General features: G+C 36.1%; 1 protein-coding gene across 2 annotated transcripts in view; it reads right to left on the reverse strand.

Annotated features, from left to right (window-relative positions):
- Positions 1 to 24,132, reverse strand: part of NXPH1 (neurexophilin 1) — a 908,922-nt gene that overhangs the window by 28,689 nt on the left and 856,101 nt on the right. For both annotated transcript variants that reach the window (XR_012074464.1, XR_012074465.1), the window contains exon 6: positions 22,847 to 22,933. The gene's annotated coding sequence lies outside the window, so the exon portion shown is untranslated. The remainder of the gene's footprint in view (positions 1 to 22,846; positions 22,934 to 24,132) is intronic.

Consider the following 24,132-nt stretch of genomic DNA (forward strand, 5'->3'; position numbering starts at 1 on the left):
CAGGGTAGATACTGGTTATTCTTCCAGAAAAGAATGTGAAGGTTGAAGAAGTTGATAGCAATGGCTTATTGAAATTGCATTTCAAAGATAATTCTGATTTGGAAAGGTAAAAGTAACAGATCTTTTAGCTATATAGCATAGAAAAAGGATTTGCTCACAGTCTATTTTTCTATGCATAGGATGAGATTTGATGTGACAGCTCATGTGTTATGGTTTTGTTAGATATAATAAGTATGGAATATTTGAAAATTGACAACATTTGTTAATAAAAAGTAGGGCAGATAAGCTAACTATAAAACAAATTCAGTCAAAATATATTGGGTTTTTATATTGGGGAAGCTCTGCAAAAGTTGGAAGTAGTCTAAAATCTAATATTACAAACCTTGTCTTTCAACGTCAGTTCAGGTTAGAAGATATATTTTACCAAATACATTCCAAGCACACATTTGTTTGAAAATTAGACTATAAGATAAATTTAATGTAGCTAACACTACTGCTCTTGATTTATGAGTGCATACTAAAAAGTTAGTTCCTTTTAGGGAAATTATTCCAAGCTTTGCAAGTTGCCTACCTATTTTGCAATTAGTTTAATTTCCATTGAAGGGGGGAGGATATAGCTCAAATGATAAAGCGCATGCTTAGCATGAGTGAGGCCCTGGGTTCAATCCCCAGTACCTCATTTAAAAAAAATAGTAGTTAAATAAATAAACCTGATTACCTCCAGCCCCTCAAAAAAAATAAATAAATAACTCTACAACTTTGTCCCTTTGTCATGCAAAAATTATAAAATGCACTCAGTAAATTAGTAGCCTTGTTTCTGACAAGAAAAGTTAAATTTTCCAGGTCCCCGTAAATGCTTCTAAATGTGTTATTTTGTACACAATGTAAAGATAAGTAATAAATCTAAGTGTTCTGTATAAAACTTCCTGACATATTCCATTATTTTATGCAGTTTGATAGGTAAACTTTTAATAGTCATCCTTGAATGTTTATGTTAAGAGAAATATATAGCAACCATTTTTAGGGGGAGAAGATCAGAGAGCAGACTGTTGATTTAAACTATATTTAAAACAAACAAATACACAGATTTGATTAGGAAACAATCCATTTACGATTTCATTTGGACCAGTCTCCTGATAGTCTGAGAATTTTTGTGGTCCCATTGACACTGCAACTGCTTAATCTTTTCTGAATCTCCTTCAGAATCTCAGACATACCTGTTCCTGCTTCTGTGGCATTTAAGGTAACTAGTGCTTATTTTTTAACCATTTGTAGAATAATTAGTTTATGACAAAAATATAACTACAAACACATGTCATTTTCCTTTGTTTCTCCATCTTTTGACTTACACATGTGTTTGGTTGATTGATTTTTATTGTATTTTTAAAATATATTTATATTTACTCCTTAAAGAAGTATGTGAAGGTACACTGTTTTGAAGAGGCTAAAGTATTTTTGGCTTGTTTTGTGTTTTTTTGCTATTGCTGCTGCTGTTTTCTTTTAGTGTTTGCCCAACTTTATTTTCCATTTTTTTCTGATAAGAGGATCTCCCCTTACAGGAGAAAGAACCACTCTCCAATTACATGTGTTTATGGGGATGATGATTTTCTAGCCACAGGTATGGACACAAAAACCCTGAAGGTCCTTGGATTAATATGGATGTTGGGTAAAAGAGAGTCTTGTTTTCCTCTGGGATCTTTGAGGTAAGCTTAAAGTTCTTGGTGCCCTTGTTGCCCCAACCTGGGGGACATGTATATCCAACAAAGAGAATGACAGAACCTAGTAATGATGGAGATTGAGAGGGAGAGAGAGGAAGAGAGAGAGTAACACCCACTGAGGCTTCTGTGTCGCTTAACCGAATTTGGGTTTGAGTTTTTGGTTTCTGTTATTTCAAACAACAACAATAAAAATAGTTTAACATAGCTACTTTTTAATAATATTGCACCTATATACATGTTTTACAGGTGTACGTACCACATACGTGCAGCACGCACCTCCTTATTTCCTTGCTTCCATGAACAATAGCTTATCCTAAAGGATCATTATATTGTTAGAGGAACTAAGTGTCTTTATCTTATATACTTTAGAAACATTGTGATCCCTTTTATAATATATATGGAATATTTATGTAGTGTATATAAATGTATATATAGAGACAGATAAAACACATGAGATCTATCTATATCCATCTATATGTATATAACTGAACTACCCTCTTGCTTCCAAAGCATTTCAGTTGATTGACAGATCTACTACAGGAGTTATTGCCTTCTTTCTTGTATTGGTGTTGTTTATAGACGTGTTTACATATAGATTTCAAATTCCTTGGGTAAAACCTTTCTTATATGAGGCACCCAGGGCAAGACTACAAATGAAGGCACCAATACTAAATACTTAGAAATCATGAATCAAGCTAACCTTCTATTAAATAAAGCATGTTTTAGCCTCCTAAGTAGGTCACTATATATTTGTAATGAACTGGAAGGCCAAATATTAAGTAACAAGTATAGGATTGCCAGTGAACATTAGAAAACTGGAATTAAAAAAAAATGCTGCTACTCGTGAGTAATAAACTATCCCTTTTCTTTGATCCATGAATCCTTTATCTTCTGACGGCTTCTCTGAAACTGAGGCAGGCTCACCTGTTAGCTTCCAGGTAGGGTAAAATTCAAACTCTGGACATGGAGCAGATTGGTGTGTGTGCTAAATGACATATATATTTGCTAAATGGCTGTAGAAATTATTTTCTTACCACAATGATCTATTATTTAAGGCATTAGGTACTAACTTAAACATTTCTTTGCTTTTTTTAATTTTGTCTGTTTTTTGGATAGTGTAGTACAGATATAAATATTTTCATTAAATAAAAAGTAAAACCATCATGGGTAAGATAAGAAACTTGCCCAGTGTTACATGAGGAATATATAGAATCTGGATTGTCTTAGTCTCTGAATACCTCCAATATCATGAAGTATCAGCAAATCTACCAATAACGCAAGTTATAACTAAGATCACTGTAATTTGACAATAACTTACATGCTAGGTACAAAGAGAAAGCTAGAAGAAAAAATGTCACTCAAAATATTTACATCAACAGCATTAGAGCATATTTATTCGCCATTAGCAGTTATAAAGAAAGCACTTTGATGAAAGGATATTTAAGTCCTTTCTCAACATTATAGATAATAAAGCACTTTATTTGCAAATAGCACACACTCTGGAAATCATGTTACTGGCTACATAACAAAATTCAATTAGTTACTTTATTCTCTGCTGGACACCATTAGTTTCTACTGAATGAACTCTCATATGTACTGGCACCTTCAAACACATGCTTCTGTGAATGCATACTGAAATAATTAAAAAGTACTGCTTAATGCGTATTTAGTGGAAACTCTGTACATTAAAACTATATAAAATTATTAGAAGAATAGGAAAACACACCTTATCTCTGATTTTAGAGATTTTTTCCTCCTGCAGGCATATTAAATTCAGTGTTGCTGATAAAGGTTTCATACATTTTTCTTTTTGTGATTTGAGCACAAAATGTGTATTTCAGTGACGCTTTCCCTCTCTGTTATGTGACCTTGGCCAAACTAACAGTCTTCCTCTCATGCTTAGTTTTGGATGAAGCTTAGAGTTGGCATTCACTGAATGGCATTTGATTGGCTGGAAAATGATATGTATGCCTTTAAAATGCTAAGATACCAAGAGTACTAAAACAATTTTTGTGATTTTAATATTTAGTCTCCAAAATGTATTTAATTTTGTTACTTGAAATGATCCTAACATGAAAGTCCTCACTATAATTATAGTTTGGCTCTGATCTTGTTATGAACAACACTTTTGTATATACAGTAAACACAGCATGAGAAAACACAGAGCCAGCACTCTGTCCTAAACTCAGTGGACATAAATCTGATGTCCTAACACTACATACTGTGGTTTGAATGGTACAAATCATCCCATCAACCTTCCAGGCCATAATCCTTCTCACTCGCTTCTACTTGACTTGGTTGAGTTCCCTTGATACCAGAACAAGATAAAAAGATTCTACCAAAAACAAACAAACAAAAAACACAAGGCCAATATCTTTGATGATTATACCGGTAAAAATTCTCAACAAAATATTAACAAACTGAATCCAATAACACATAAAAAAGATCATACACTATAATCAATCTGGATTCACCCCAAGGACACAAGGATGGCTTAACATGCAAATCAATCGACGTGATACACCACATCAACAAAAGAAAGGACAAAAATCATATTATCATCTCAGTAGATGCAGAAGAAGCATCTATTGATAAAATTCAACGTCCATTCATGATAAAGATTTTAAAAAAAAGAAAAAAACTGTTACCAATACATGTAAAGGCAACATATCCCAAACAAATGAACGCTATTTATGACAAACATAATAATCAATGGTAGTAAGCTGAAAGCCTTCCTGCTAAAATTTGGAACTGGACAAGGATACCCACTCTTACCACTTCTATTCAACATTGCATTGGAAGTCCTAGTCCTGGCAGTCAGACAAAAAGAAATAAAAGGGATCCAAATTAGAAGAGAAGAGGTAAAATTGTCACTATGTACAGATGACATAATACTATCTATAGAAAACCCTAAAGATTGAATACAAACACTACTACAGCTGATAAACAAATTCAGCAAGGTAGGAGGATACAGGGTTAACATAGAGAAATCTCTTATTTCTTTATGGTAACAATGGAATATCAGAAAAGGAAAGTTTAATAAAATCCCTTTTCAAATTGCATCAAAAAAAGTACTTAGGAATAAGTCTGACCAAAGGACTGAAATACTTATACACAGAGAACTATAAAATACTAAGGTAATTAAAGACAACTAAAAGAAATGGAAAGATATCCCATGCTCTTAGATTGGAAGAATCAGTATCGTTAAAATGGCCATACCGCCCAAGGCAATCTACAGATTTAATGTGTTCCCTATCAAGTTTCCCTGTACGTTTTTTTATAGAACTAGAACAAACAATCCTAAAATTTATATGGAATCACCAAAGATAACAAATTGCCATGGTAATACTGAAGAAAAAGAATGAAGCTGGAGGCATAACCCTCCCAGATTTCAGACAATACTACAGAGCTACAGTAATCAAAACATCATGTTATTGACACAAAAACAGACATATGGAACAGAATAGAGAGCCCAGAAATAAACCTACACACTTACAGTCAATTAATCTTTGACAAAGAAGACAAGAATATACAAAGGAGAAAAGATAGTCACTTCAGCAAGTGGTGTTGGGAAGGCTGGACAGCCACATGTACATCAATGAACTTAGAACACTCCTTCACATCATACACAAAAATGAACTCAAAATAGCTTAACAGCTTAAACATAAGACAATGCACCATAAACCTCCTAGAAGAGAACATAGGCAAAACATTTTCTCATATAAATTTTAGCAATGTCCTCCTAGGGCAGTCTACCAAGACAATCTACAAAAGGGGAGGAAATATTTGCAAAAGATGTGACTGACAGGCCTTAACTTCTAGAATATAGAAACAGTTCATACAAATCAATTACAAAAAGAAACGACCCAGTCAGAAAATGGGCAGACAATCTAAACAAACAATTCTCCAATGACAACATAGAAATGCCAAATAGGCACATAAAAAATGGTAAAAACCCTAATTATCAGAGAAATGCAAGTCTCAAAACTACAATGAGGTATCATCTCACACCACTCAGAATGGCCATCATTCAAAAGTCCACAATTGATAAATGCTGGAAAGGGTGTGGAGAAGCTGGTGGGAATGTAGTTTGGTACAACCATTATGGAAAACAGTATCGGGATTCCTTAAAAGACTTAAAATAGACTTACAGTATGATCTAGCAATCTCATTCCTGGGCATGTATCTGTAGGAAACTCTAATTCAAAAAGATACATGCACCCCAATGTTCATAGCAGCACTACTGACAACAGCCAGGTCTGCTGATACATGACTGGATAAAGAAGTTGTGGTATATATATAATGGAATACTACTCGTCCATAAAAAAGTATAAAATAATGCAATTTTCTGCAACATGGATGACCTGGAGATTGTCATACTAAGTGCAGTAAAGCAGAAAGAGAAAGACAAATCATCTAAAAACAGGACACAAACTTATTTACAAAACAGAAACAGACTCACAGACATAGAAAACAAACTTATGGTTACCCAAGGGGAAAGGGGGTTGGGAGGGATAAATTAAGAGTTCAGGATTTGCAGATACTAACTACTATATATAAAATAGATGAACAGCAAGGTCCTACTATATAGCACAGGGAACTATATTTAATACCTTTTAATATCCTATATTGAAAAGAATATGAAAAGGAATATATATGTATGTACAACTGAATCATTATGCTGTACACCAGAAATTAAAACATTATAAACCCACTATACTTCAATAACAATATGTAAATAAATACATAAATAAACAAAAGTAAGGCAGCAATCTCTGTACATCCCAAACAACTTAAGAATACGATGGCATTCAATAAGCAATCAAGCTTAGGTAAATTCTGGTTTCATACCAACATCAGCCAAAGCCAAAAAGTGAGGGAGCCAGTTTTAAGCAGGATTTCTTATGATGCTATGAAACCATCAACTGTGTTTCATCAACCCTACCTCTCAATCCTCCTCAAAAAGAGGAGGTTGAAGGCGTAAAAATTTCTTAAAAGAGAGTAGTCAGCATTCTACTGCTCATCTCTCCGATTGATTCTTAGACATTTGGTGGGTTGTGGGTTTCTCTCTCACCTTAATCTGTGTCGGAAGGGTTTAGGGAGAACACCACCCAGAAGACCCCCTTGGAGAGATTGGCATGTATCTTCTTGAGTAAGGAAAATAAAAGGAATGTTATCTAACTTGCTTTAAAATCCCAAGGTCTGAGAGAGGCTGGTTCAAGTGACCTGCCTGAGAACAAGAAGATAAAGTATGGCATGGAAGCTTCCCTTTCAGAGCATGTTTGGACAAAAGTGTGAGTTTCCTGTGATTCAGATTCGGACTCACGAGGCAGTCCAAAACACCTTCGTGGATAGGCAGATTCAAGGCCATGGTTTCTGGTGCTACAGTTGGTGCCCCACAAAGAGGCTCAAGCTAGCTCACTCCCCTAATCACATACCTGCCAGATGTCCAGGCCTTCCTCCACACCCATAACTAAAACTGAGTGACGGTTGTGTACCCAGGACTCACCCACAGTCTTACCCAGTGTCCTTCCTGGAAGCTCTTATAATTACTCAGGAAATTGTTCCTTGTAATTTGCAAAATAATGTATTAACTGATAGTGGAGCGCTGTCTGAATGAAGTAGCCTTAGATAAAAGTGTATCCCCAGGAGCAAGGGGCCGACAGGGTCGTGCTAAGTCACCCCTTGGATAAGGCTTCATCTGAAACTAGGCACCTGAGATGGAACATTCCATTATTTAGGGGTGTCTAAAAAAAGAGAAAATGAAAGGGAGGGAAAAAAGGGGGGGGGGAGGGGAGAACACCTTTTGAGTGAAAGAGCCAGTGCATGAATATTCTCCCAGAGGATGCCAACACTGGTTTACAGCAGTGTAAGCCATGTAAGGTTTGATTTTTCACATCTCTCTCTCTCCTGCCCTTCTCCTTGGACTCAACTCCAGAGTGGAGAATGTAGTAGCTGCAGCTGAAAGATGCCTGTGGCTGGGAGAAGGGAGCAAAGAGACCTCCACCACCCCTTCCCTACTGCAAGCTTGGATTCTGACTGTGCATACCGTGGAGATGGGAGGAAAGCTCGTTGAAGAAGGTCTGAATGACATGAATACGTGTATCTTAGATTAGACTTTTTAATACCTTAGAAAGTGAGACTAATTAATACCCGTAAATCATGGAGTAACCTATGAGATCTGCCCAAGATTTTATCAAGGAATAGGAAAGAACAAGCCTTCAGAATGTGTTCCAAGAGAATAAATGTGAGAACAAACAAAATTATTTTTTGTTCTCAATCCACTAAGTTCAATAAATACATCAAATCCACCAACATAATTTCTATCAGTTGCTTCTTTCTTCTAAAACTGCTAAGCCTTTTTTATGGGTTTGCTTTGATTTCCCGAATAAACTTGAATTAGTTTTGAAAGTGCACTTTTTAATTCTCCAACCATGAAGTCTATCAGATAATAGCTAAAAACAATTAAAAAATACTTTAATTTTGTTTACTTGATATTATGTCAATTAGAATCTTTATCAACAGGCCAGTCCTATTGCACATGTACACTGTAATAGTTGGTCTCCTCAGAATGATGTGGTGACCTCAAAAGATCTTTTGTTACTATTAAAATGATGTCAAACTATATTCAGAATTATTTTAGAAAAAAGACACTAATGAACTCATCTACAAAATCAGAAACAGACTCACAGACATAGTAAACAATCTTACAGTTACTGGGGGAGAAGTGGTGAAGGGATAAATTGGAAATTCGAGATTTGTAAATATTAACTACTATATATAAAAATATATTAAAAAACAAATTTCTTCTGTATAGCACAGGGAACTATATGCAGTATCTTGTAGTAACCTTTAATGAAACAGAATGTGAAAATGAATATATATATGTATATGTATGAAACATTATGCTGTACACCAGAAACGGACACACTGTAACTGACTATACTTGTTTAAAAAAAGGATTATTTTGGTGTTAAGTGTTTCTTATTGTATTATTAAAAAAAGAGAAAATGCATGTAATGTATGTGGTTATGATAACTGTATTTCCCAAATCCCAAATCAAGAAATGTGATCTGACAAATGGTTTTTGGGCTGCATCCACATTGTTACCAGTTTAGTGTTTCTGACTGAATGCCTTTGGTCTAAAGAGCTGACAGAGGGAATATTAAAAATATGAAGTGTACAGGGAATATATCTGAATTATGTAGGGTAGATCACTTTAAGCGGATGGCATGACACTATCCATGAATAACAGAACCTTAGCTTGCTTTTCTTGCCTCTGCCTTTTTAGGGCTTTTTTAAAATCTGAGTCAGTTTGAGGGAAAACCTCCATTAGATATTACATTAACCAGTTTGTTTGCCTATTGACATTAAATCCCCTGGCATATTGCTAGATACAGAAACTTTGTACCACATCGTTCATTCAAAATTCTGTAACATGAAGGATGTAGGCCAGTTGGGGTAATCATATTTCCAGGTCTTGTTAATGCACAATTATTTAGCATTTTAATTCAAGTAATTTTCATTGGATAGAGATCAGTTATTTTCCTTTGTTTTGTGCTTATTTTCAAGTACTGTCATTCAGTATTTGTGTGTTCCATTCTTCCATTACTGTACTCCAGCTCAGAAAAGGAGACGGGGATAGTTTGGATCACTAGATCAAGCATTATCACAGTTCTTAATTATGTTTTGAAATGATTCCAAATGGCAGTATTCATCTAAGAGTAAACCAGGCATTACAGTGAAAGAGGTGTGAAATAGCCATATGAACACTCCTGATTCTGGTTCATTTTTCAGTTTACTAATAAGAACATCATTAACAAGAAAGCAGCAGGTTTTTTTTTTTTTCCAGTTGAAAATAATTACTGGAATACTCCAGCATCTATGTAAAATATCAAAAGTCATGGACTGAGAACGAAATACATCTGTATATATCTATACATTAAAAAGTAGTCAAACCTAATTTCAACCAATGAACACATGACTGAGTAAGGGGAATAAAATGCTCTTCATTAGTTATAAATTGAGAGTTTGGCCAAAGAAAAAGAAAAGTTCCAAGGCATAATGGACATTCTTACTTGACAGATACCCACTACCGTACTACAAATGAATCATCCAAAGGGAACACTCTGTCATTTAATGGTTTCCCTCTTAGATGTTTTCACTAATTTCATCAGAGTTTCTTAAATGTCTTGTTTTAAGGTCTGAGTATCTAGGTTAACTGTCATTCATTTTTATTATAGAACAACTTAAGTTCATATAATATTTTTTATCTTGCTTAGGGGGACTCACTAAACACAGCATTCCTATGATTTTTTTTTTAATGTCCTCAAGCATTACTTGGCAGTATAAGCTAAAATATAAGAAGTCAGTTTGGCTCAAGTTTGGATAGGGCTCTCCCCGCCCCCATGTCAAGAAAAAATACAACCCACAGTTTAGGTATTAATCCTGGCTGAATTTTTGTTTGTGATTTGTTAATAATACAAAGTAATACTTCACTAATTAAGGAAATATTAATTAATAAAATGTACCTCTTAGGAGCAATGCAAATTATAGTAAAAGGAATACAGCTGAAACACAAAAACATAAATGTTTAAATAGTCCCACAGAATGAGTTCCAAATAACGTAAGCTTATAATTTAAAAAGCCCTAAGGAAATGAAACCATTATGAATAAAAATCATCCTGTGTGTGGGGGTTGGAAACTCTCAGTAGAAAGAGACCTGCAAAGATGATATATATTAGAATTAAAATGTTTGTTTCATGTTTAAAGAAATAAAGGATATATTACTAATATAATGGGGTTCCCCTCTCACCTGGGATAAAGCTGGAAAAGAGTATTGCTCCTACTATAACAACAGGAAAATAAACTGTATCAACTATAAAATTACTATGTTTTCATTCCATCGAAGAGCTAAGTTTAAATTCCCAGAGCAGAGAAGTCCAAATTGGTGAAACAGAATACATGGCAAGAGAATGCAGCTCCAGCAGGTAAGAGGAAGTTAGAATTTCGTCACATTGTTAATAAGATGAATGTGGGCTAGCCCAACAGTATAGAATCCTTGCGGGCCTCAGATGCAAGGGAATTTTCACTCAGTTGGTGGCTGTCTGTGGACCTCCACTGAATGCTCGCAAGAAAGCTTATGCAAGTCCGAGAAACTGGAGAAAGCCTCCTGTGGGTGGTACAGGCACACAGGAGGAAATCACTGATCACTACAGGAAGGCCATGAAGGGGCCTGCCTGGATATGAAACACTGAAGGGGCTGCCTTGGTGCTCACTACCTGCCCTCGCCAATCCCTATGCTCACCTTCACCCTTAGGATGTATGCTTGGTCCACAGCCCATCCCCTGCCACCCCCAGAGACTACACCTCCAGTGGGAGGAGAAGGCAGCTCACCTGGGAATGGTGTCAGTACCAGCCATTAGTATCACAAAAATCATCTCTGATGTCACATCTCTCAATAGCACCTTTGAAGTATTATCAGCCCACTTTATAGATGTGGAGGTGAAACTCAGAGCATTATAGTCACTTGCAGCTAGCTGAGTGGCAGGACAGGGGACTGACCACAGACCTTCCAGGCTCCCAGAGCAGTCACCATTCCACTAACTCCACTCAAACACACCACGGCAAGATACTGTTTTCTGTGTATCAGATTGGCAGTGTTCAACAAGTGTGGGGACACTGAGGTGGCACAAGTGTCAGGAAGCAGGCACTGAGGTTAGAGTGTAAATTGATACATCTTGTGAGAAGAACTGGGCACATCTATCCACAGTTGGTAGGTGCATACAGTGGAATTAAATAGGCACAAAGCCACTCATTGCATGGACACTTGAAATAGCAGAAGGCTGGAAACCACCTAGGCATCCATCCACTGGGAACTGGTCAAATAAGTAAGCAATGGAGAAGCCATGCAGTAGAAACCTTAAAGACACTAGGGGAAGAACAGCAAGTCCTGTCACTCTCAAGGCACAGGCAGATACCTATTATTGCTACAGGAAAGGAAGCAGAAACAAACCTGTTCTCCTGGGGAAACGGCAGGAGGAGTTCAGCACAGTGTTCTATGCCAATAGCATTAGAGACTCAGCACCATAGAAGGAACACCTTTCCCTCGTGGCTGAAGTGTAGAGACTTGCTCTCACGGGGAGGAGGTGCACAAGTGGTGAGAAAACTACAAAGCCCAGGCACAGGGCTGACCTGAGATGGATACTGGACCAGGGCAAAAGGGAATGGCCTCTGCTGTCTGTCCCGCTGCCCAGCAAGCTGTAAGTGACAAGCACTAACGTTCTTCCTTGGGGAAGGAGCAAGAGTCTTCTCTTAAGAAAGACCCTCTGTGTTGCAGTTGGGCAAGGATGGCTGAAAACTGAAGTTGAAACAGAAACATAGTTTAAAAAAAAAAAAAAAAAACAACCCTCTGGTAGCTTAGCTCCCACCCTAAAGACAAAAAATCATTTGAGCAATTTGAATTCTGTTCTGCACTAAGGGTAGCAACAGCAACCACACAACGTATATTTAGCTCAATTCCCAACCGGATGACTCGTCACTTTAAACCAACATGCTCACAAAAGAGCCAAGCCCATTTCCAGGAATAAGTCCAAATTATCTAGGTATCTACTATTCACATGACACCTAATAGTCAATTTAAAAAATGTTATACACAGTAAAGAAAAAAGAACTTTTAGTTTGCTAAGATTTTTTTTTAATCAGAAATGGATTTGGACTTTTGAATAAATTTTTCGTTTATCTATTAAGATGATCATGTGTCTTTTGTTTTAGTTTAATACAGTCAGTTGCACTCATTTTCAAATTGATAAGAGAACCTTGAATTCCTAAAATAAAATCTACTTCGTCATGAGTATTATATTTATATATTGCAGGATTCAACTTAGTAAATTTTTTGCTTAGAATTTTTGCATCTAAATTCATAAACAACATCGGTCTTTTCTTTACATGTGATAGCTTTGATCATATGTTTTTACTGACCTCAGAGAATGAGTTCAGGACTGTTTTCTCCCCTTCCATTATTTGGAAGGAATTATGGATTTTGGTATCATTTCTTTTTTAAATGTTTAGAAGAAGTTATCTATGAAGCATTTGAGCCTGAGGTACTTTTTTGTTTGTTTTTGTTTTATGAAAGGTTTTAAACAGAAATTCAACTTCTTCAATAAATATTGACTGATTTAGTATTCTAATTCTTCTTGAGTACAGTGATAAACTGATAACAATGTGCATCATTTAAGAACTTTGCTATTTCATTAAAATTGCCATGTTTATGCCATAAAGTAGATCATAATAGTATCATACCTTTAACATCTGTCAGTCAGTCACCTTCTCAGAATTGATAGGGATATTCAGGGCCTTCTCTATTATTTTTCCTTATCAATCTTGCTAGAGTTGAACAGTTTTGTAGATCTTTTCAAAAAAAAAAACCAGCTCTTGAACTTATTTTCTCTTTTTTTCATTTAAAAACAGCTTTTGTGTCCTCACTAATGCAATACATTTTAATATTAATCCTTGCTTTTGACCTACCTCACAGTGATTCACCTGGAATCATCTAAGCCAATGAACATAAAATTCCTCAGCATTCTGTTGTATGTAAATTTTGGTTTGGGTTGCTTTTAAAAGTTTTTTAATTGCATTTTTTGCACAAAAATTAATATGTGACCTGTAGCTGGCACTTCATTTTGATGAATTAACGAATGCATATACCAGAAAACAAACATGAATGTTTCTGTTTTTACAGGTAATATGGCAGAGTAGACTCACTGGTTATTATATGCATCCTTTTAATTTCTCTTTACATATTCTTAGAAAGGTAAATAGGAACACAACACCTTTCAGAGTTTTCTGAAGGACAAACCAAACGTGTGTTCCATGTATTACCTCACACCGCAGGGCGAAGGGGGACTGCGGGGTGGCTGCAGCAGTTTGCTTTCTGGCTTGCACACAGGCAGCCTGTTTAGACTGTTGCTCTGGGCTATCCCAAGTGCCTTTGCCAATGTGAGCTGGAGAGACTTGCCATCAGCGGTGGTCATGACTAATGTACACCTGCACTACTGGCCTAGCATCTCCTCTTAATTAGTTTTGTCTGTTTTATGGTTCAGTAATTAAACAAATTGTTATAAGTCACTAAAAAATGGAAGCCAAGAAGCCCATTTCTACAGCTGGCAGCCTGACACATTAGAAGCTGAATCACTAAAATGCTTTGTCAGGGCCAAATTCTTTTTTATCATTTTCCTAACAATTACAAATGAGAGGGTGGGTAGAAGTGGCATGCTGGGGGCTGTAAGAATTCTTTTATGACTGATCCCCCCACCCCCAGAAATATATTTGTTATAGTGGCTGAGTTGCATGGGAATGGATTAGGATAACCCATCTTTTTAAGCAGGGACAAATCTTTAAATCAGTGATACTTGCTGCTACTAAAGAGATTTAAATAGTCAGAATTAGTCTGGTTACTTTCTCCAGAGAATTATCCGATAAGGAAAAGAGGGTTGCATTCTATTCTTTGTCAAGTCTCTAGAGAACAGACCATCTTTGTATGAGCTTTTACCCACTGCTGTGAATGAAATTCTTCCTATGCTGTTCTCTTTCTCTTACCTTAAATAAAGACCTTAACACTAACAAACAGGCACATCCTTCAGACACACAGATGCCCAGCTCTATACAAAGCAATACAGCTTCCTCCCGAATTCAGATGCTGTTTCTAAAACCATTCAATTTTTATTCTCAGTTTTCTACACCTTAAAGTTAATAGTCACCTGTATTATGTGCATAAAAGTATAAGAGAAAAATATTTGTATGGACAAGAAGTGGTACTATTTGGCAAATCACAACTATAATGAGATATTATCTCATACCAGCCAGAACGGCAATCAATCATTAAAAATCTACAAATAGCAAAGGCTGGAGAGGGTGTGGAGAAAAGGGACTCCTCCTACACCATTGATGGGAATATAGTTTGGTGAAGCCACAATGGAAAACAGTATGGAGATTCCTTAAAAAACTAAAACTAAAAACCTAACCACATGATCCATCAATCTCACTCCTGGGCATGTATACAGAGAAAATTCTAGTTGGAAAATATACATGCACCCCACTCTTCACAGCAGCACTATTTACAAAAACCAAGAAATGGAAACAACTTGAATGTCCATCAACAGGTGAATGGATAAAGAAGATTTAGTATATGTACACAATGGAATACTATTCAGCCATAAAAAAGAATGAAATAATGCTATCTGCAGCAACATGGGTGGACCTAGAGATTATCATACTAAGTGAAGTAAGTCAGAGGAAGACAAATACTATATGATTTTACTTATCTGTGGAGTCTAAAATATGACCCAAATGAACTTACTTAAGAAACAGAAACAGACTCACAGACCTAAGAAAAAAAAAAAAAACACTTATGGTTACCAAAGGGGAAAGGCAGTGGGGAAGGGCTAAATTAGGAGTCTGGGATTAACAAATGCAAATTACTATATATGAAATAGATAAATAATAAAGTCCTACTGCATAGCACAGGGAACTACAGCCAATATCCTACAATAAACCTTAATGGAAAAGAATATGAAAAATAATGTATATATATGTATAACTGAATCAATTTGCTGTACACCGGAAACTAACATGACATTGTAAATTAATTATATTTCAATAAAAAAGAAAAGGAATAGATACTACTTTCTCTTTACTATGCTGAGTAGGAAAATTTTAATGGGACTTATGGATTTGTTTGTTGTAAATTATGTATTTTTCTGAGAATTAAAGTAACACATTGTTTAGTTTTAAAAATTGGAAAATATATAATTGAAAAAAATAAACATTCAAAATCCCACTCTGGAACATCAGATAACTTCTCAGCAAATACTTATTTTGTTTTTCCTTAGAGTATACCTCCTGTACCACTGAGTTTGGGCTTGGCCATGAATTTCCCTTTGCCTGGAATGTGGGAAGAAATAGCAGTTTGAATGTGGGCAGAAGTGCTAGTTAAAGCTTTCAGAGGCTTACACTCTTGTATTCCAGATGTCCACCATGGCCTGGCCATGCCTCAAACCAGCCCTTCAGTCTGGGTTCCAGAATGAGAGACATGCAAAGCAGACCTGTAGAAAATGCTGATGTGATCCAAGCCAGATCTAGCCAAGCTCCAGCTAGATTCTTTTTGAGCCTGAGATAAATGTCTCTTATTATAAGTCTGGGAGATCTGAGGTTTCCTGTTACACAGCAAAGTTGATATATATACCCACCTTTCCGTGGAGATTTTATGTATGTACAGACACATACACACCCATACGTACATACATACAGTCTCCATATTTTCTTCCAGACATCCACTGTTTCTTATCTTTCTCAGTATGTGTGTATGTATAAAACAGTATGTGTCAGGCTATATATAGGTTATATAAATATACTCTTTGTATGTGGACATATGAATAGAGTAAATCACATACACACACACAGATTTAAAATAGATCTGTCAAAGCTATGAACTGATTCTAGTCTGCCTGGAACTTTCCTGGTCTTAGCATTAGAAGTTCCCTGTCCTGGGACAATCTTCTGTCTCAGGTACAAGAGGACTGTTATACCCTACTTTTTACTTTTTTTACTTAAAAAATCCACTTTTCTAGTTTAATAGCTCTTGAGCAAAAACCTTTCAAATTCATTGAATGTTCTTACTAGTTTGATAATAATTTCATAGTACCCCTAGCATAGGAACATATTAAACACCTGATTTAACCAATCACCTAGTGTTAGACATTTGTTATTTTTGTCATTTTTTTCTTATAAATTTAAAAGGATTTATTTCAAACTCTTTGATTCAGTTGTGGGTTATTTTTTCTTATTTTACTATTAGTCATAACAGAATTTTATAATTTGAAAGACTAAATTATTTTGTGAATATAACAGCCTAACTTAAAATATTTTAGTAGAAGATAAAATGTTTTGAAGCAATAGCATTGTTATAATTTATATCTCAATACAGTTTTACTCAAATTATATACATAGCAAAGAGAATCTAATAGACTCAAAAGCCATTGAGCCTCTCATGTTCTTTCTACTCAATATGTAAGTCTTAGTACCTACTCTAGTTGAACTTTCAAAACAAATGTATAAACAAAATATGCACATCTGAGAAATAAATTTACCATATTAAAATATGGGACATGTAAAGGATGATGCTGATATTAAGAGGTACATGATTTTTGAGGAAACAAACAATGTAGTTAAGTGTTTTTAAGCAAAGCTTCCTCAAGAAGATAGAATATGAAGTTAAAGAAACAAGAGACATGATATCTGAATTTACTTTCTATTTTTAAAATTATTTATATGATGCAAAGTGAAATTAGAACTCTCTGTAGTAAAATTCGTATGGGATGAAGCAATAGGGGAGTATGTTTGAGAGAGAAAGCATCTGAGCTAGATCTCTAAGTCTTTTTCAGATGTGGTGAACAAGCCATTTACATCTCCAGTATCTACAAATAAAATAATAAATTAATAAATAAAAATGGTGAAGTTTCTGAGATAAATTTAGCATGTTTTTAAGAAGAAACAGTTCATGAAGATATCCTGACATAATAATATTTAAATTAGACCTCTAAAAAGCCTTGTCAAATACTGGGTTAAAAGGTTTATATTTAAACCATAATTCCACTTTTGAATCTCTTCTTCATTAAATTTCTAAAATGCATATTATGTTTTAGACATACTGTTTCGTTCTTTTTAGTATCAGTAAAAGTGCTGATATATTTTGATATACAGTAGTAAAATGGCAGATTTTTTAAAGTCCAATTACTGGAACAGTCTTATGAAAATCTGGTGTTCCCTTTCATGGCATTACAAACGACACCAAATACAGCAGTAAACAGTACCTTGCCAGATCTTACTAGGAGATGCAAGAATTAGACATTAGAGATAAAATGCTATACTGCATGGAAAACAAAACAAAATAATACTCCTTTTTATCTTATCCATAGCAACTGTCATAGACAGGTGGGTGTTGACCATAACAAGAATGAAATCACTCCCAAACATACAATTTAAGTAAACCAAACAGCTAGTCGTATAACACTTAAAGGTGTCACATGTGTTTCAAGAAGAAAAAATATCCTGTACAGAATACTTTCTAGATCAGGCTGAAGATTTATTAGTCAGCCTCCAGTACCTTGAGAGCAATTCAATTTGTCAGAGCTCAATATCATTGCCATTTCCCACAGAATCTTGAGTTTTAAATCAAGGCCAATATTGCAACTAACCTTGGAGGGAAAACACAATTTATAGTATTGCTGTAAGGCCCATGTCTCAAAGGGATTTAAGTCATTTGAATAATCCATTCTTTTTTTTCTCTAGAGATGTAAAAAGAAGACAGCTACAAGTATGTTAAACATTATACGTAATGATACTACATGAGTAGCAAGAGTGTTCAATGGAATAAGTTATGTTTTAAGCTTATTAAATTTTGGGTTTAAATAAGGAAAAAATGTGTACATATAAAGTACTTTTGTTATTGCTGAAGGTGTTATTTAAATTTGTTTACCTACTCAAATTTATGGGAAGGCCATCATTCAAGGAGTATCTTAAAACAACCAACCAAAAATATACATGGGGGAGGTCAAAGAGACGTGAGTGGCTGGAAGAGGGGCATATCTTACTGTTATTCTGAAAAATGTAATACATTAAAGATTGATTTATTTATGTTAGGCATTTTATACACTGGTAGAAGTTTGGTCTTAAGCTCCTTTTTCATATACTCCAAAGAATTAGACAGATTGGGGCATTATACAGATTACAAAGAAAATGTAATTATGCATTTGTCTTAGTTATTCAGATTGTTTAAGTCAATTATACTTAAGATCTGAGTTTTCTAGTTTACTGTGTACCTATATGAATTTTTAAAAAGTTTCATTAAAAAAAGTAAGATTTAGAAGGCAGTCATTTATGCTTAAAATATTCAGTGACCAGTTTAATGCTCCTTCCTATTTTTTCCCTCTCCTTCACTCATTTTCCCTTTCCCTCACTCCCGCATCCCTGGGTTTGCACTGTATTGGTCAGCTCAGGCTGCCATAACCGAATACCATAGACTGGGTCACCCAAACAATAGAAATTTATTTTCTCTCAGTTCTGGAGCCTGGGAGTCTAAGATCAGGGGCCAGCACGGTCAGGTTCTGGTGAGAGCTCTCTTGCTGACTTGCGGACTACAGCCCTCACACTGTGCCCTCACATGGTGTCTCTTCCACTTCTGGTAAGAGTACCAGTTCGATCAGATGAGGACTCCACCCTTATAATCTCATTTAACTTGAATCACCTCCTTAAAGACCCTATCTCCAATACAGTCACGCCGGGGGTTAAAGCTTCAGCATATGAATTTTGAATGGACACAAGTCAGTCCATAGTACATACCTTAAGAAATATTGACACAAAAATATTTGCCTCAAAATCTGCTTCCTTGGAACCAAAACTAAGATTGGATTCCTTCAAAATATATTTGAGCACTCTTACATGGTATATACTGGTAATAATAATTCTGTAATATTCAGACATGCATATATATAAAAATAATAAAATTTGGTTCTTTAATAAATCATTACAGTTAGCTCAAAACATCATTTTTTTCTCTCAACCATTTTTCTTTGATGCTACTTCTCTTCCCACTACTGACTTAACATTTTGCTCTTCTTGGCATTCGCTTTCTCAGAGTAATATCAAAACTTTTTAATTGTCCCATTTATCTCCTCTGATTCTCTCTTAAACCTCCTCCCATCAGAACTTCAGTCCACTACTATACTGATACTGTTTTTCTTTTTCATCCACTGCGATAGATGTTCTTCAGCATCTCTGCCATCAGTTCCTTGTTTCCGGTACAAGCATGCCGCCCCTCACGTTAATAGGGGGAGTCTACCTCAACTACCCCTGAGTCTGGGCTCCCCTTAGTTAATTATTTCATCAGTAGCATGTAGCAGAAGTGACATGTTGAGACTCCTGAGACTGTACTGTAAGAAGGCTTGCTGCTTCTGCCTAAATCTCCGGGATAATTTTCCTTAGGGTGTTGCCTCTGTAAGCAGTCTTCATGATCAGAGGCACCTCAGCCAGATGAGGAGGTGACAAATAAAACTGCCCTAACAAATTGCTACAACCTTAGAATCTTAAAACAGAATAATTATCTTTCAGGTCAGATTTCTGGAATCTATCTGCCTGAGCTAATATCAAAGTGCTGGCAGGGCTACACTTTCTACTGGAGACTCTAGGGGAGAATCCATTTCCTTGCCGTTGCCAGTTTCTAGAGGTCACTTGCATTCCCTGACAGGTGGCCCCCTTCCTTGACCTGCAAAGCCAGTAATGACTGTTTCCTTCCTCACATCACTTCAGTTCATATTGAGTTTTCTGCTTTCCTCTTCTGCATTTAAGGACCTCCGTGATTACATTGGTTTCAGTGGGAAATTTTCCCTACCTTAAGATCAAGTGATTAGCAGCTTTAATTCCATCTACTGCCCCTTTAAATCATAGTTAATGTTCCCATCTTTGGGAGGTCACTTTTTTGCCTGCCACACAGCCCAGCCTGAGCATCAAGGTGACAGTCAGCATCGACTGTTAGTCATGTGAGTGATCCGTCAGAGATGTTCAGACCATTCGGGCTTTCAGATGACTACAGTTCCAACTTATACCTTACTGCAACTGCTTGACAGACCCCAAGTGGGGATCACCCAACAGGGATGAGTCAACACACAGAACCAGAAGACATAACAATAAATTCACGTTTTAAGGCCTGAATTTTAGGATGGTTTGCTATGCCACAGTTCATAGTGGAAACCTCATCTTGCTAACTGAACAGTTTTCTTGCTCCTTATTTTCCTTGAGCTGTCAATCAGCACCATTTGACAGAGTTGGGAACTCCTTATTTTTTGGTATACTTTCTCTGCTTGACTTCTAGCACATCACACACTTCTACGATTTCTTTTACCTTGTTGGTTGTTTTCTCAGTCTCCTTTGCTATTTCTTCCTCTTCTATCTAACCTCAATAATGTTGGAGTGATCTAGTGCTCTGTCTGTATCACTCTTATGTATCTGCATTCCATCCTTTGGTAACATCAGTCTCAAAGACTTAGATACTAACCATATGCCATCTCCCTGTTTATGCCTCCTGTCCAGAATTACCTGCAAGATGATACTGATACATCTAATGGACTACATGACATCTCCACTTGGGTATGAATTACCATCTCAAACTTTACATCTCCAAAACTCCCTCTGAATCTGCCTCTAAACTTGTCCCATGCACAGCCTTCCTTATCTTCACTGTAGGCAAATCCATTCTTCCAGCTGCTCAGGGCATGTGCCAAGTAATCACCCCTTTTCTCTCATATTTCACACTCAAAACAGAAATCTACCAGGAGTTATGAAAGGGAGATAGATAGCTGATTGGTTATGTACGGTTTCTTCACGTTCCTGCCTCTGAATGACACACAACACTTCTACTCAAAGCCAATTGATTAGAGCTAATCATCTTCACCTGCAAAATGTTGGCAAATGTGGAGGAGTAGATGGATTATTTGGGAACCACCACTGTCCCTAGCATAACTTCTTTACAGTCTACATAAAGAACTATAATACACAAATCTCACATATTGTTTCCCTTAGTTTTCCCTCATACTCTGAATTTGGAGAGTAGGTACTGCTGTCCCTGAGGAATATTTAAATGATTAAAATGAAGTTCAAGGTCTTTTGCCAGTAAGTTGTAGAATCATGCATGCATCCTTGCCCTCTGATTTTTAGGTCAACGTGTCTTCTCATATGATACACAGAAGCACATAATTACTTACAGCTCTTGAAGTTAAGTAAACTCCTTTATGACATTTTCCATTCCCAAAAAATAACATGGTTTTATAAGATTTCCAGTGGGTTTATGGCTATCCTGTAGTTTTTGCCTCTCTTTTTACATGCTACTGCCTATAACAGAGGCAAACACGTAGTCTTACTGTTCCCAGAGAGCTCAGTACTGTACACATATATTTGAGCCCTGTCCCCAGTTTTACCAACGTGCTCAGATCCTAAGTGTCATGTATGCTGACAGTGCCTTGGGGAAAAGTTACGATGACTATGAGTAGACATACTTTCATAAAGAACTCAGGAGATTTCATTATACTGGTATAATGAACACGCTCATTCCTAAAAATAAAAATGTCCACAGCACCTTTACTCTTCTATGCGTATGAGCACATCTCCATCCATGATGACAACTGCTACATCACTCATGGAATATACATTTGGCTTCTGGCACACAGGAGTCAGTGTGACTGTTGCAGAATTATTTCTCATTCACAGAAGGACCATATGTGCATATCTTACCACTAAATACCAGAACTTAGCATGCTGCTTAGCACAGAGTAGGCACTCAATAAACTATGTTGACTGAATTAATAAAACAATGAAAATATTAAGCAAAATTTTACTATATGGTAAAAAACCAAGGCACTCATAAAAGCAGAATTATCAGAACAAAGAGTAATCCTCTAAGATATACCACTTATTAACTACATGATCCCAAACGGTAACCTGCCCTACCTGCATAACACCTCACGTAAGGCTGACGTGAGGATTAGGTGAATGATGCATCCACATCACCTAGCTTGTGCCTGCCACACTGGAAGAATTCAATACACGTTTTAAAACAAAAATGGACAGCATCAACAGTAAAGAAATAGATTTTAGAAATTTCATTGGAAAGGAAGGCTAAGAGATATTTTCCTAAATTGTTTATCCTAAAACCTTGAAAAAATAATATTTGTAAGAAATACGCTGTCTTTGCAAGAAATGCCAGCTCATACGTTTATGAGTACACCAAACTTTGCTAGGTTCTCTGTCCTAGACCCTGTCAGTAAACAATGAAAAAGAAAAAGTACAACATACTCAAAATATTTGAACTTGATAGCACGCTCATCATGAGCTCTATTAACTTCACAAATTCTACAAGTATGTGGCATGCACGCTATTAATTTTTTTTGACATACTGCTCATATGCCAGAGATTATGAAGTGTTTTTCACAAACACTGAGGACTGAAGTAGCCCTTTCTCTTTTTATATAAGCATTGCTTATAGACTCTGTTTTTATTCTTAGGAAAAACTAGACACATACCTGTTATTCCAGGGCTCTGGGCAGTGTTCAGAGGAGCACCAGGCTTCTTCCCACATTCTCAGCTTAACATGTATCCATCTCCTGGATCTGGGGAAAAAGAAAAAAAAAAAAAAAAGGACTGATTTTAGTTTCAGTCATCGTGGAAGATAGACTGTAACATGTAAAATTTGATCATTTAAAAAATAAAATTTAGCCTTTTGTGTGTGTGTGTGATTTCTGCCCTCATTCCCTGGTTTACTTTGAGGTGCTTTCCTTCTCCTTCCTCAGTTTTTTTTCCTTATTAGTTCTTCCCAGAGTATGAACACATCCATCCTCTCCCAGCCTTCATAAGCTCTCCCTGAACCTTTTCTTCTTTATTCAAGCCTCTTGAAAATATCCTACACATGCTAGCTTCTTTTACTCATCTTCTGTTTCTCCCTCCCCAATTAGCATCTTAAAAGATCCCTAGCTAAGATCATGGGAACAAAAAGGGGGAAGAACTGTTTTGAAAATAAAGGCTGTTTTACAACCGTGTTAAATACCACGGAGAGGACAACAAATGGATGCTGTTGATACATAAAGAAAATAAAACAAGACTTGACCTTTCATAGTCTCCCCAATAATGTCACTGCCATTGGTGACATCTGTCCCCTTTATCCATATCATTGCTAGCATTAAATTTCTGAAATGAAAATCTTCAAATATCAACACGATGACACTTTTCAATAGTTCTCTTAACCTGCGAATTGGAGTCTGATCTTAATCTTGAGGATAAGCCCTCAAGATTTCAATAAAATATCTTACCACATGCCCCTATCAACAGGTAACAGGAGAGTCAAATTCCTCCTTGCTCTCTGCATGCATCAGGTGATTTTATGCTATGGCTTGGGAGGGTCTAGAAACCCGCTCAGATCCTCTTCTAACTGGTAAGACACTTTTCCATCATTAACAATCTTCCTTAGAGATCACTGACTCTGCATAATCTCCTGACTCTCTAGACAAATTTATTTATCTGCTTCTCTTTCTAGTCATTCACCTTACTTCTGCTGTGGTATGAGTACTTTTATAATAATAATTTGTTAACTTATTTTTCTCTGCACTGCAGTGTAAGCCACCTCCAGGCAAGGAATGTATGTTTCTTCCTGTGTGCTGAGGATACAAAATGACTGATAGAATCACTGTGTTCAATAGATGCTGATCCTGAAATAAAAGATAGCATATGGCTCTTTTCTTATAATGTTTAAATTATTTTACATTCTCTAATTTACTATTTGTGAGTGCAAGACGGTTGGAGTAAAAATGGTGTG

Source organism: Vicugna pacos, chromosome 7 (assembly GCF_048564905.1).
Source record: "Vicugna pacos chromosome 7, VicPac4, whole genome shotgun sequence".
Classification (NCBI taxonomy): domain Eukaryota; kingdom Metazoa; phylum Chordata; class Mammalia; order Artiodactyla; family Camelidae; genus Vicugna; species Vicugna pacos.